Source organism: Phyllobates terribilis, unplaced genomic scaffold, assembly GCF_046119375.1.
Source record: "Phyllobates terribilis strain yellow unplaced genomic scaffold, ASM4611937v1 Scaffold_11__3_contigs__length_659146591, whole genome shotgun sequence".
NCBI classification, from domain to species: Eukaryota; Metazoa; Chordata; class Amphibia; order Anura; family Dendrobatidae; genus Phyllobates; species Phyllobates terribilis.
Genome location: NW_027362771.1, coordinates 610892432 through 610907408, shown reverse-complemented (window position 1 = coordinate 610907408; position 14977 = coordinate 610892432). Strand labels below are relative to the sequence as shown.

At 36.5% G+C, this 14977-nt stretch overlaps 2 non-coding genes across 2 annotated transcripts; both read left to right on the top strand.

Moving 5' to 3' along the window:
- The first annotated feature begins 1893 nt into the window (after positions 1-1893).
- TRNAL-AAG (transfer RNA leucine (anticodon AAG)) lies at positions 1894-1975 on the top strand. Its single transcript has one exon. It is a non-coding gene; the product is annotated as a tRNA-Leu (tRNA).
- A 10145-nt stretch (positions 1976-12120) lies between these two features.
- Positions 12121-12202, top strand: TRNAL-AAG (transfer RNA leucine (anticodon AAG)). The gene has a single exon. It is a non-coding gene; the product is annotated as a tRNA-Leu (tRNA).
- The last annotated feature ends 2775 nt before the right edge of the window (positions 12203-14977 follow it).

Genomic DNA, 14977 nt, shown 5'->3' with positions numbered 1-14977 from the left:
ATGCTGCTTCTGCTGCTTTCCAGTAAGTCACCCTAGTGATGGATTCATAGCTACACTGCTCTGCACTGCTGTATAATGTCTTCCTTTCTGCTGCTTCTGATTATCTGTTGCGTACAGGCAGGGGTGTAGGAATCCTTCATGTTTGAGTGTCCTGTATATGGGAGATCATAGCAAGTAATCTATACCACCTAATTCAGTGATATCTAAAAATTAGCGGTTGAGCCAACAGAGGAAAGATTAGTTAAATATCTGGATACAAGTCATATGTTTTGTAAAATGGTGCCCCAGAGTCAATGTACAAACAATTCCCTGATAATTACGTTGCTGTTGCATAATAACATTTGTCTTTTTGTCTTATTGGATATAAAATATTTTCTGCCACCTACATCAAAAGCAAACTTCTGATATAAATAACATTAAACATCTGTAAGAGATAGCGTGGCCGAGCAGTCTAAGGTGCTGGATTTAGGCTCCAGTCTCTCTGGAGTCGTGGGTTCAAATCCCACCGCTGCTATTATTTATTTGGATCTTATTTTTACCAAAAATTAGGAAACGGTTGAGGAAGAAAAGGGGATTGAGAACTTAGGAGGCAGCGGTAATTCTATCCTATACTTTTGAACTGCAAAAGGTGGAAAACCTGCAAAAACTGAGATTTTAAGATTGGACTGTAGAAAGGCAGATTTTAATGGACTCAGTAAAAAGGAAGGAAAGGTAGGATGTTCGAAAGGAAATAAATGTCCAGGAAGGATGGGAGATTTTGCTAAATTAAATTCTCACTGCAAAATCAGTAACAATCCCGAAAAGAAGGAATAATGGAAAGCATTTAAGGAGACAAGGATGGCTGAATACTGAACTTAAAAGCTTGCTAAAAAGGAACAAAGAAATGAATATCAAATGGAAAGAAGGGTTCACATCTAAAAAATAATATAATGCTGTCTGCAGGGAAAGCTGGGCTAGCGTTAGAAGAGCTAAAGCCAGTAATGAATTCAGGCTTGCAAGAGAGACCAAAAGCAATAAGAAAGGATTTTGGAAGTAAGTCAAAAGTTAAAGAAAAGCCAAAGATGCTATAGGATTTTTAAAGGATGAAAAGGGTAAAGTGGTCAATAATGATATTGAGAAGACTGAACTTTTAAATTCCTGTTTTGCTTCTGTGTTCTCTAAGAAAGCAAATGTAACATCAAGTGATCTTCACTGTGCTGTAGAAGAAAAGGAACATGTGTACAAGTCATACGTATTAATACTACATATAAGTGGTCATGCTGGCATTGGGCATCAGAATTAATTACATCATTTACAATCTATGTTACATCCATGTCGGTTCAATCAATGATCAACCATTCTCAAAATTTGCCAAAATCAATCTTGGTCAAAAGAAGTCTAATTGCTAGCTCATATCCCTGCTGCCTTTTTAGGGTTATCAATACAGGATGAGCAGAGTGATTAGCAAACATAAACAGAGCCATGCTGCTTCTACTGGTTTCCAGTAAGTCACCCTAGTGATGAACTCATAGCTACATTGCTCTGCACTGCTGTATTATGTCTTCCTTGCTGCTGCTTCTGATTATCTGTTATGTACAGGCAGGGGTGTAGGAATCCTTCATGTTTGAGTGTCCTGTATATGGGAGATCATAGCCCGTAATCTATACCACTTAATTCAGTGATATCTAAAAATTAGCGGATGAGAAAACAGAGGAAAGATTAGTTAAATATCTGGATACAAGTCATACGTTTTGTAAAATGGTGCCCCAGAGACAATGTACAATCAAATCCCTGATAACTACGTTGCTCATGCATAATAACATTTGTATTTTTGTCTAATTAGTTATACAATGTTTTCTGCAACTTATATCATTAGCAAATTTCTGATTTAAATAAGTTTGAGCATCTGTATGAGGTAGCGTGGCCGAGTGGTCTAAGGCACTGGATTAAGGCTCCAGTTTCTATGGAGGCATGGGTTCAAATCCCAGCGCTGCCTTTATTTATTTGGAGCTAATTTTTCCAAAAATTAGGAAACAGTTGAGGAAGTAAAGGGGGTTGAGAATTTAGGAGGCAGCGGTAATTCTATCCTATACTTTTGAACTACAAAAGGTGGAAAACCTGCGAAAACTGAGATTTTAAGTTTGGACTGTAGAAAGGCAGTTTTTAATGGACTCAGTAAAAAGGAAGGAAAGGTAGGATGTTCTAAAGGAAAGAAATGTCCAGGAAGGATGGGAGATTTTGCTAAATTAAATTCTCACTGCGCAATCAGTAACAATCCCGAAAAGAAGGAAGAATGGAAAGCAATTATGGAGACAAGGATGGCTGAATACTGAACTTAAAAGCTTGCTAAAAAGGAACAAAGAAATGAATATCAAATGAAAAGAAGGGTTCATATCTAAAGAAGAATATAATGCTGTCTGCAGGGATAGCTGGGCTAGCGTTAGAAGAGTTAAAGCCAGTGATGAAGTGAGGCTTGCAAGAGAGATCAAAAGCAATAAGAAAGGATTTTGGAAGTAAGTCAAGAATTAAAGAAATTCCAAAGATGCTATAGGATTTTTAAAGGATGAAAAAGGTAAAGTGGTCAAAAATGATGTTGAGAAGACTGAACTTTTAAATTCCTATTTGGCTTCTGTGCTCTCTAAGAAAGCAAATGTAACATCAAGTGATCTTCACTGAGCTGTAGAAGAAAAGGAACATGTGAACAAGTCATACGTATGAATACTGCATATGAGGGGTCATGTTGGCATTAGGCATCAGAATTAATTACATAATTTACCATCTATGTTACATCCATGTCAGGTCAATCAATGATCAACCATTCTCAAACTCTGCCAAAATCAATCTTGGTGAAAAGACATCTAACTGCTAGCTTATATCCTTGCTACCTTTTTAGGGTTATCAATACAGGATGAGCAGAGTGATTAGCAAACAGAAACAGAGCCATGCTGCTTCTGCTGCTTTCCAGTAAGTCACCCTAATGATGAACTCATAGCTACATTGCTCTGCACTGCTGTATAATGTCTTCCTTGCTGCTGCTTTTGATTATATGTTACGTACAGGCAGGGGTGTAGGAATCCTTCATGTTTGAGTGTCCTGTATATGGGAGATCATAGCAAGTAATCTATACCACCTAATTCAGTGATATCTAAAAATTAGCGGATGAGCCAACAGAGGAAACATTAGTTAAATATCTGGATACAAGTCATATGTTTTGTAAAATGGTGCCCCAGAGTCAATGTACAAACAAATCCCTGATAACTACGTTGCTCATGCATAATAACATTTGTATTTTTGTATAATTAGATATACAATGCTTTCTGCAACTTATATCATTAGCAAATTTCTGATTTAAATAAGAGTGAGAATACATGTGAGGTAGTGTGGCCGACCAGACTAAGGCGCTGAATTTAGGCTCCAGTTTCTCTTGAGGCGTGGGTTCAAATCCCACTGCTGTTATGATTTATTTGGATCTAATTTTTACCAAAAATTAGGAAACGGTTGAGGAAGTAAAGGGGGTTGAGAACTTAGGAGGCAGTGATTATGCTATCCTAAAATTTTGAACTACAAAAGGAGGAAAACCTGCGAAAACTGAGATTTTAAGATTGGACTGTAGAAAGGCAGTTTTTAATGTACTCAGTAAAAAGGAAGGAAAGGTAGGATGTTCTAAAGGAAAGAAAATGTCCAAGAAGGATGGGAGATTTTGCTAAATTAAATTCTCAAAGCACAATCAGTAACAATCCCGAAAAGAAGGAAGAATGGAAAGCATTTATGGAGACCAGGATGGCTGAATACTGAACGTAAAAGCTTGCTAAAAAGGAACAAAGAAATTATTATCAAATGGAAAGAAGGGTTCATATCTAAAGAAGAATATAATGCAGTCTGCAGGGAAAGTTGGGCTAGCGTTAGAACAGCTAAAGCCAGTAATGAAGTGAGACTTGCAAGAGAGACCAAAAGCAATAAGAAAGGATTTAGGAAGTATGTCAAAAGTTAAAGAAAAGCCAAACATGCTATAGGATTTTTAAAGGATGAAAAGGGTAAAGTGGTCAATAATGATGTTGAGAAGACTGAACTTTTAAATTCCTGTTTTGCTTCTGTGTTCTCTAAGAAAGCAAATGTAACATCAAGTGATCTTCACTGTGCTGTAGAAGAAAAGGAAAATGTGAACAAGTCATACGTATGAATACTGCATATGAGTGGTCATGTTGGCTTTAGGCATCAGAATTAATTTCATAATCTACCATCTATGTTACATCCATGTCAGTTCAATCAATGATCAACCATTCTCAAAATTTGCCAAAATCAATCTTGGTCAAAAGAAGTCTAATTGCTAGCTCATATCCCTTTCGCCTTTTTAGGGTTATCAATATAGGATGAGCAGAGTGATTAGCAAATATAAACAGAGCCATGCTGCTTCTGCTGCTTTCCAGTAAGTCAACATAGTGATGGATTCATAGCTACACTGCTCTGCACAGCTGTATAATATCTTCCTTGCTGCTGCTTCAGATTATCTGTTACGTACAAGCAGGGGTGTAGGAATCCTTCATGTTTGAGTGTCCTGTATATAGGAGATCATAGCAAGTAATCTAAACCACCTAATTCAGTGATATCTAAAAATTAGCTGATGAGCCAACAGAGGAAAGATTAGTTAAATATCTGGATACAAGTCATATGTTTTGTAAAATGGTGTCCCAGAGTCAATGTACAAACAAATCCCTGATAACTACGTTGCTCATGCATAATAACATTTGTATTTTTGACTAATTAGATATAAAATGTTTTCTGCCACTTATATTATTAGCAAATTTCTGATTTAAATAAGTTTGAATATACTTATGAGGTAGCGTGGCCGAGCGGTCAAAGTCGCTGGATTAAGGCTACAGTCTCTCTGGAGGCATGGGTTCAAATCCCACTGCTGCCATTATTTATTTGGATCTAATTTTTACCAAAAAGTAGGAAACAGTTGAGGAAGTAAAGTGGATTGAAAATTTAGGAGGCAGCGGTAATTCTATCCTATACTTTTGAACTACAAAAGGTGGAAAACCTGCGAAAACTGAGATTTTAAGATTGGACTGTAGAAAGGCAGTTTTTAATGGACTCAGTAAAAAAGAAGGAAAGGTAGGATGTTCTAAAGGAAAGAAATGTCCAGGAAGGATGGGAGATTTTGCTAAATTAAATTCTCACTGCACAATCAGTAACAATCCCGAAAAGAAGGAAGAATGGAAAGCATTTATGGAGACCAGTATGGCTGAATACTGAACTTAAAAGCTTGTTAAAAAGGAACAAAGAGATGAACATCAAATGGAAAGAAGGGTTCATATCTAAAGAAGAATATAATGCTGTCTGCAGGGAAAGCTGGGCTAGCGTTAGAAGAGCTAAAGCCAGTAATGAATTGAGACTTGCAAGAGAGACCAAAAGCAATAAGAAAGGATTTTAGAAGTAAGTCAAATGTTAAAGAAAAGCCAAAGTTGCTATAGGATTTTTAAAGGATGAAAAGGGTAAAGTGGTTAATAATGATGTTGAGAAGACTGAACTTTTAAATTCCTATTTTTCTTCTGTGTTCTCTAAGAAAGCAAATGTAACATCAAGTGATCTTCACTGTGCTGTTGAAGAAAAGGAATATGTGAGCAAGTCATACATATGAATACTGCATATGAGTGGTCATGTTGGCTTTAGGCATCAGAATTAATTACATAATTTACCATTAATGTTACATCCATGTCAGTTCAATCAATGATCAACCGTTCTCAAAATTTTCCAAAATCAATCTTGGTCAAAAGAAGTCTAACTGCTAGCTCATATCCCTGCTGCCTTTTTAGGGTTATCAATACAGGATGAGCAGAGTGATTAGCAAACATAAACAGAGCCATGCTGCTTCTGCTGCTTTCCAGTAAGTCACCCTAGTGATGGATTCATAGCTACACTGCTCTTCACTGCTGTATAATGTCTTCTTTGCTGCTGCTTCTGATTATCTGTTACGTACAGGCAGTGGTGTAGGAATCCTTCATGTTTGAGTGTCCTGTATATGGGAGATCATAGCAAGTAATCTATACCACATAATTCAGTCATGTCTAAAAATTAGCGGATGAGCCAACAGAGGAAAGATTAGTAAAATATCTGCATACAAGTCATATGTTTTGTAAAATGGTGCCCCAGAGTCAATGTACAAACAAATCCCTGATAACTACGTTGCTCATGCATAATAAAATTTGTATTTTTGACTAAATAAATATACCATGTTTTCTGCCACTTATATCATTAGCAAATTTCTGATTTAAATAAGTTTGAATATACTTATGAGGTAGCGTGGCCGAGCGGTCTAAGTTGCTGGATTAAGGCTCCAGTCTCTCTGGAGGCATGGGTTCAAATCCCACTGCTGCCATTATTTATTTGGATCTAATTTTTACCAAAAAGTAGGAAACAGTTGAGGAAGTAAAGTGGATTGAGAATTTAGCAGGCAGCGGTAATTCTATCCTATACTTTTGAACTACAAAAGGTGGAAAACCTGCGAAAGCTGAGATTTTAAGATTGGACGGTAGAAAGGCAGTTTTTAATGGACTCAGTAAAAAGGAAGGAAAGGTAGGATGTTCTAAAGGAAAGAAATGTCCAGGAAGGATGGGAGATTTTGCTAAATTAAATTCTCACTGCACAATCAGTAACAATCCCGAAAAGAAGGAAGAATGGAAAGCATTTATGGAGACCAGTATGGCTGAATACTGAACTTAAAAGCTTGTTAAAAAGGAACAAAGAGATGAACATCAAATGGAAAGAAGGGTTCATATCTAAAGAAGAATATAATGCTGTCTGCAGGGAAAGCTGGGCTAGCGTTAGAAGAGCTAAAGCCAGTAATGAATTGAGACTTGCAAGAGAGACCAAAAGCAATAAGAAAGGATTTTAGAAGTAAGTCAAATGTTAAAGAAAAGCCAAAGTTGCTATAGGATTTTTAAAGGATGAAAAGGGTAAAGTGGTTAATAATGATGTTGAGAAGACTGAACTTTTAAATTCCTATTTTTCTTCTGTGTTCTCTAAGAAAAGAAATGTAACATCAAGTGATCTTCACTGTGCTGTTGAAGAAAAGGAATATGTGAGCAAGTCATACATATGAATACTGCATTTGAGTGGTCATATTGGCTTTAGGCATCAGAATTAATTACATAATTTACCATTAATGTTACATCCATGTCAGTTCAATCAATGATCAACCGTTCTCAAAATTTTCCAAAATCAATCTTGGTCAAAAGAAGTCTAACTGCTAGCTCATATCCCTGCTGCCTTTTTAGGGTTATCAATACAGGATGAGCAGAGTGATTAGCAAACATAAACAGAGCCATGCTGCTTCTGCTGCTTTCCAGTAAGTCACCCTAGTGATGGATTCATAGCTACACTGCTCTTCACTGCTGTATAATGTCTTCTTTGCTGCTGCTTCTGATTCTCTGTTACGTACAGGCAGTGGTGTAGGAATCCTTCATGCTTGAGTGTCCTGTATATGGGAGATCATAGCATGTAATCTATACCACATAATTCAGTCATGTCTAAAAATTAGCGGATGAGCCAACAGAGGAAAGATTAGTAAAATATCTGCATACAAGTCATATGTTTGGTAAAATGGTGCCCCAGAGTCAATGTACAAACAAATCCCTGATAACTACGTTGCTCATGCATAATAAAATTTGTATTTTTGACTAAATAAATATACCTTGTTTTCTGCCACTTATATCATTAGCAAATTTCTGATTTAAATAAGTTTGAATATACTTATGAGGTAGCGTGGCCGAGCGGTCTAAGTTGCTGGATTAAGGCTCCAGTCTCTCTGGAGGCATGGGTTCAAATCCCACTGCTGCCATTATTTATTTGGATCTAATTTTTACCAAAAAGTAGTAAACAGTTGAGGAAGTAAAGTGGATTGAGAATTTAGGAGGCAGCGGTAATTCTATCCTATACTTTTGAACTACAAAAGGTGGAAAACCTGCGAAAGCTGAGATTTTAAGATTGGACGGTAGAAAGGCAGTTTTTAATGGACTCAGTAAAAAGAAAGGAAAGGTAGGATGTTCTAAAGGAAAGAAATGTCCAGGAAGGATGGGAGATTTTGCTAAATTAAATTCTCACTGCACAATCAGTAACAATCCCGAAAAGAAGGAAGAATGGAAAGCATTTATGGAGACCAGTATGGCTGAATACTGAACTTAAAAGCTTGTTAAAAAGGAACAAAGAAATGAATATCAAATGGAAAGAAGGGTTCATATCTAAAGAAGAATATAATGCTGTCTGCAGGGAAAGCTGGGCTAGCATTAGAAGAGCTAAAGCCAGTAATGAATTGAGACTTGCAAGAGAGACCAAAAGCAATAAGAAAGGATTTTAGAAGTAAGTCAAATGTTAAAGAAAAGCCAAAGATGCTATAGGATTTTTAAAGGATGAAAAGGATAAAGTGGTCAATAATGATGTTGAGATGACTGAACTTTTAAATTCCTGTTTTGCTTCTGTGTTCTCTAAGAAAGCAAATGTAACAGCAAGTGATCTTCACTGGGCTGTAGAAGAAAAGGAACATGTGAGCAAGTCATACGTATGAATACCGCATATGAGTGGTCATGTTGGCATTATGCATCAGAATTAATTACACAATTTACCATCTATGTTACATCCATGTCAGTTCAATCAATGATTAACCATTCTCAAAATTTGCCAAAAACAATCTTGGTCAAAAGAAGTCTAACTGCTAGCTCATATCCCTGCTGCCTTTTTAGGGTTATCAATACAAGATGAGCAGAGTGATTAGCAAACATAAACAGAGCCATGCTGCTTCTGCTGCTTTCCAGTAAGTCACCCTAGTGATGGATTCATAGCTACATTGCTCTGCACTGCTGTATAATGTCTTCCTTGCTGCTGCTTCTGATTATCTTTTACGTACAGGCAGGGGTGTAGGAATCCTTCAAGTTTGAGTGTCCTGTATATGGGAGATCATAGCAAGTAATCTATACCACCTAATTTAGTGATATCTAAAAATTAGCGGATGAGCCAACAGAGGAAAGATTAGTTAAATATCTGGATACAGGTCATATGTTTTGTAAAATGGTGCCCTAGAGTGAATGTACAAACAAATCCCTGATAACTACGTTGCTCATGCATAATAAAATTTGTATTTTTGTCTAATTAGATATACAATGTTTTCTGCCACTTATATCATTATCAAATTTCTGATTTAAATAAGATTGAACTTCTGTATGAGGTATCGTGGCTGAGCGGTCTAAGGGGCTGGATTAAGGCTCCAGTCTCTCTGTAGGTGGGGGTTCAAATCTCACTGCTGCCATTATTTATTTGGATCTAATTTTTACCAAAAATTAGGAAACAGTTGAGGAAGTAAAGGGGATTGAGAATTTAGGAGGCAGCGGTAATTCTATAATATACTTTTGAATTAGAAAAAGGGGAAAACCTGCGAAAACTGAGATTTTAAGATTGGACTGTAGAAAGGCAGTTTTTAATGGACTCAGTAAAAAGGAAGGAAAGGTAGGATGATCTAAAGGAAAGAAATGTCCAGGAAGGATGGGAGATTTTGCTAAATTAAATTCTCACTGCGCAATCAGTAACAATCCCGAAAAGAAGGAAGAATGGAAAGCAATTATGGAGACAAGGATGGCTGAATACTGAACTTAAACGCTTGCTAAAAAGGAACAAAGAAATAAATATCAAATGAAAAGAAGGGTTCATATCTAAAGAAGAATATAATGCTGTCTGCAGGGATAGCTGGGCTAGCGTTAGAAGAGTTAAAGCCAGTGATGAAGTGAGGCTTGCAAGAGAGATCAAAAGCAATAAGAAAGGATTTTGGAAGTAAGTCAAGAATTAAAGAAATTCCAAAGATGCTATAGGATTTTTAAAGGATGAAAAAGGTAAAGTGGTCAAAAATGATGTTGAGAAGACTGAACTTTTAAATTCCTATTTGGCTTCTGTGCTCTCTAAGAAAGCAAATGTAACATCAAGTGATCTTCACTGAGCTGTAGAAGAAAAGGAACATGTGAACAAGTCATACGTATGAATACTGCATATGAGGGGTCATGTTGGCATTAGGCATCAGAATTAATTACATAATTTACTATCTATGTTACATCCATGTCAGGTCAATCAATGATCAACCATTCTCAAAATCTGCCAAAATCAATCTTGGTGAAAAGACATCTAACTGCTAGCTTATATCCTTGCTACCTTTTTAGGGTTATCAATACAGGATGAGCAGAGTGATTAGCAAACAGAAACAGAGCCATGCTGCTTCTGCTGCTTTCCAGTAAGTCACCCTAATGATGAACTCATAGCTACATTGCTCTGCACTGCTGTATAATGTCTTCCTTGCTGCTGCTTTTGATTATATGTTACGTACAGGCAGGGGTGTAGGAATCCTTCATGTTTGAGTGTCCTGTATATGGGAGATCATAGCAAGTAATCTATACCACCTAATTCAGTGATATCTAAAAATTAGCGGATGAGCCAACAGAGGAAAGATTAGTTAAATATCTGGATACAAGTCATATGTTTTGTAAAATGGTGCCCCAGAGTCAATGTACAAACAAATCCCTGATAACTACGTTGCTCATGCATAATAACATTTGTATTTTTGTATAATTAGATATACAATGCTTTCTGCAACTTATATCATTAGCAAATTTCTGATTTAAATAAGATTGAGAATACATGTGAGGTAGTGTGGCCGACCAGACTAAGGCGCTGAATTTAGGCTCCAGTTTCTCTGGAGGCGTAGGTTCAAATCCCACTGCTGTTATGATTTATTTAGATCTAATTTTTACCAAAAATTAGGAAACGGTTGAGGAAGTAAAGGGGATTGAGAACTTAGGAGGCAGCGATTATGCTATACTAAAATTTTGAACTACAAAAGGAGGAAAACCTGCGAAAACTGAGATTTTAAGATTGGACTGTAGAAAGGCAGTTTTTAATGTACTCAGTAAAAAGGAAGGAAAGGTAGGATGTTCTAAAGGAAAGAAATGTCCAGGAAGGATGGGAGATTTTGCTAAATTAAATTCTCAAAGCGCAATCAGTAACAATCCCGAAAAGAAGGAAGAATGGAAAGCATTTATGGAGACCAGGATGGCTGAATACTGAACGTAAAAGCTTGCTAAAAAGGAACAAAGAAATTATTATCAAATGGAAAGAAGGGTTCATATCTAAAGAAGAATATAATGCAGTCTGCAGGGAAAGTTGGGCTAGCGTTAGAACAGCTAAAGCCAGTAATGAAGTGAGACTTGCAAGAGAGACCAAAAGCAATAAGAAAGGATTTAGGAAGTATGTCAAAAGTTAAAGAAAAGCCAAACATGCTATAGGATTTTTAAAGGATGAAAAGGGTAAAGTGGTCAATAATGATGTTGAGAAGACTGAACTTTTAATTTCCTGTTTTGCTTCTGTGTTCTCTAAGAAAGCAAATGTAACATCAAGTGATCTTCACTGTGCTGTAGAAGAAAAGGAAAATGTGAACAAGTCATACGTATGAGTACTGCATATGAGTGGTCATGTTGGCTTTAGGCATCAGAATTAATTTCAAAATTTACTATCTTTGTTACATCCATGTCAGTTCAATCAATGATCAACCATTCTCAAAATTTGCCAAAATCAATCTTGGTCAAAAGAAGTCTAATTGCTAGCTCATATCCCTTCCGCCTTTTTAGGGTTATCAATATAGGATGAGCAGAGTGATTAGCAAATATAAACAGAGCCATGCTGCTTCTGCTGCTTTCCAGTAAGTCAACATAGTGATGGATTCATAGCTACACTGCTCTGCACTGCTGTATAATATCTTCCTTGCTGCTGCTTCAGATTATCTGTTACGTACAAGCAGGGGTGTAGGAATCCTTCATGTTTGAGTGTCCTGTATATAGGAGATCATAGCAAGTAATCTAAACCACCTAATTCAGTGATATCTAAAAATTAGCGGATGAGCCAACAGAGGAAAGATTAGTTAAATATCTGGATACAAGTCATATGTTTTGTAAAATGGTGCCCCAGAGTCAATGTACAAACAAATCCCTGATAACTACGTTGCTCATGCATAATAACATTTGTATTTTTGACTAATTAGATATAAAATGTTTTCTGCCACTTATATTATTAGCAAATTTCTGATTTAAATAAGTTTGAATATACGTATGAGGTAGCGTGGCCGAGCGGTCTAAGTCGCTGGATTAAGGCTCCAGTCTCTCTGGAGGCATGGGTTCAAATCCCACTGCTGCCATTACTTATTTGGATATAATTTTTACCAAAAAGTAGGAAACAGTTGAGGAAGTAAAGTGGATTGAAAATTTAGGAGGCAGCGGTAATTCTATCCTATACTTTTGAACTACAAAAGGTGGAAAACCTGCGAAAACTGAGATTTTAAGATTGGACTGTAGAAAGGCAGTTTTTAATGGACTCAGTAAAAAGGAAGGAAAGGTAGGATGTTCTAAAGGAAAGAAATGTCCAGGAAGGATTGGAGATTTTGCTAAATTAAATTCTCACTGCACAATCAGTAACAATCCCGAAAAGAAGGAAGAATGGAAAGCATTTATGGAGACCAGTATGGCTGAATACTGAACTTAAAAGCTTGTTAAAAAGGAACAAAGAGATGAACATCAAATGGAAAGAAGGGTTCATATCTAAAGAAGAATATAATGCTGTCTGCAGGGAAAGCTGGGCTAGCGTTAGAAGAGCTAAAGCCAGTAATGAATTGAGACTTGCAAGAGAGACCAAAAGCAATAAGAAAGGATTTTAGAAGTAAGTCAAATGTTAAAGAAAAGCCAAAGTTGCTATAGGATTTTTAAAGGATGAAAAGGGTAAAGTGGTTAATAATGATGTTGAGAAGACTGAACTTTTAAATTCCTATTTTTCTTCTGTGTTCTCTAAGAAAGCAAATGTAACATCAAGTGATCTTCACTGTGCTGTTGAAGAAAAGGAATATGTGAGCAAGTCATACATATGAATACTGCATATGAGTGGTCATGTTGGCTTTAGGCATCAGAATTAATTACATAATTTACCATTAATGTTACATCCATGTCAGTTCAATCAATGATCAACCGTTCTCAAAATTTTCCAAAATCAATCTTGGTCAAAAGAAGTCTAACTGCTAGCTCATATCCCTGCTGCCTTTTTAGGGTTATCAATACAGGATGAGCAGAGTGATTAGCAAACATAAACAGAGCCATGCTGCTTCTGCTGCTTTCCAGTAAGTCACCCTAGTGATGGATTCATAGCTACACTGCTCTTCACTGCTGTATAATGTCTTCTTTGCTGCTGCTTCTGATTATCTGTTACGTACAGGCAGTGGTGTAGGAATCCTTCATGTTTGAGTGTCCTGTATATGGGAGATCATAGCAAGTAATCTATACCACATAATTCAGTCATGTCTAAAAATTAGCGGATGAGCCAACAGAGGAAAGATTAGTAAAATATCTGCATACAAGTCAAAAGTTTTGTAAAATGGTACCCCAGAGTCAATGTACAAACAAATCCCTGATAACTACGTTGCTCATGCATAATAAAATTTGTATTTTTGACTAAATAAATATACCATGTTTTCTGCCACTTATATCATTAGCAAATTTCTGATTTAAATAAGTTTGAATATACTTATGAGGTAGCGTGGCCGAGCGGTCTAAGTTGCTGGATTAAGGCTCCAGTCTCTCTGGAGGCATGGGTTCAAATCCCACTGCTGCCATTATTTATTTGGATCTAATTTTTACCAAAAAGTAGGAAACAGTTGAGGAAGTAAAGTGGATTGAGAATTTAGGAGGCAGCGGTAATTCTATCCTATACTTTTGAACTACAAAAGGTGGAAAACCTGCGAAAGCTGAGATTTTAAGATTGGACGGTAGAAAGGCAGTTTTTAATGGACTCAGTAAAAAGGAAGGAAAGGTAGGATGTTCTAAAGGAAAGAAATGTCCAGGAAGGATGGGAGATTTTGCTAAATTAAATTCTCACTGCACAATCAGTAACAATCCCGAAAAGAAGGAATAATGGAAAGCATTTATGGAGACCAGTATGGCTGAATACTGAACTTAAAAGCTTGTTAAAAAGGAACAAAGAGATGAACATCAAATGGAAAGAAGGGTTCATATCTAAAGAAGAATATAATGCTGTCTGCAGGGAAAGCTGGGCTAGCGTTAGAAGAGCTAAAGCCAGTAATGAATTGAGACTTGCAAGAGAGACCAAAAGCAATAAGAAAGGATTTTAGAAGTAAGTCAAATGTTAAAGAAAAGCCAAAGTTGCTATAGGATTTTTAAAGGATGAAAAGGGTAAAGTGGTTAATAATGATGTTGAGAAGACTGAACTTTTAAATTCCTATTTTTCTTCTGTGTTCTCTAAGAAAAGAAATGTAACATCAAGTGATCTTCACTGTGCTGTTGAAGAAAAGGAATATGTGAGCAAGTCATACATATGAATACTGCATATGAGTGGTCATGTTGGCTTTAGGCATCAGAATTAATTACATAATTTACCATTAATGTTACATCCATGTCAGTTCAATCAATGATCAACCGTTCTCAAAATTTTCCAAAATCAATCTTGGTCAAAAGAAGTCTAACTGCTAGCTCATATCCCTGCTGCCTTTTTAGGGTTATCAATACAGGATGAGCAGAGTGATTAGCAAACATAAACAGAGCCATGCTGCTTCTGCTGCTTTCCAGTAAGTCACCCTAGTGATGGATTCATAGCTACACTGCTCTTCACTGCTGTATAATGTCTTCTTTGCTGCTGCTTCTGATTATCTGTTACGTACAGGCAGTGGTGTAGGAATCCTTCATGTTTGAGTGTCCTGTATATGGGAGATCATAGCAAGTAATCTATACCACATAATTCAGTCATGTCTAAAAATTAGCGGATGAGCCAACAGAGGAAAGATTAGTAAAATATCTGCATACAAGTCATATGTTTGGTAAAATGGTGCCCCAGAGTCAATGTACAAACAAATCCCTGATAACTACGTTGCTCATGCATAATAAAATTTGTATTTTTGACTAAATAAATATAC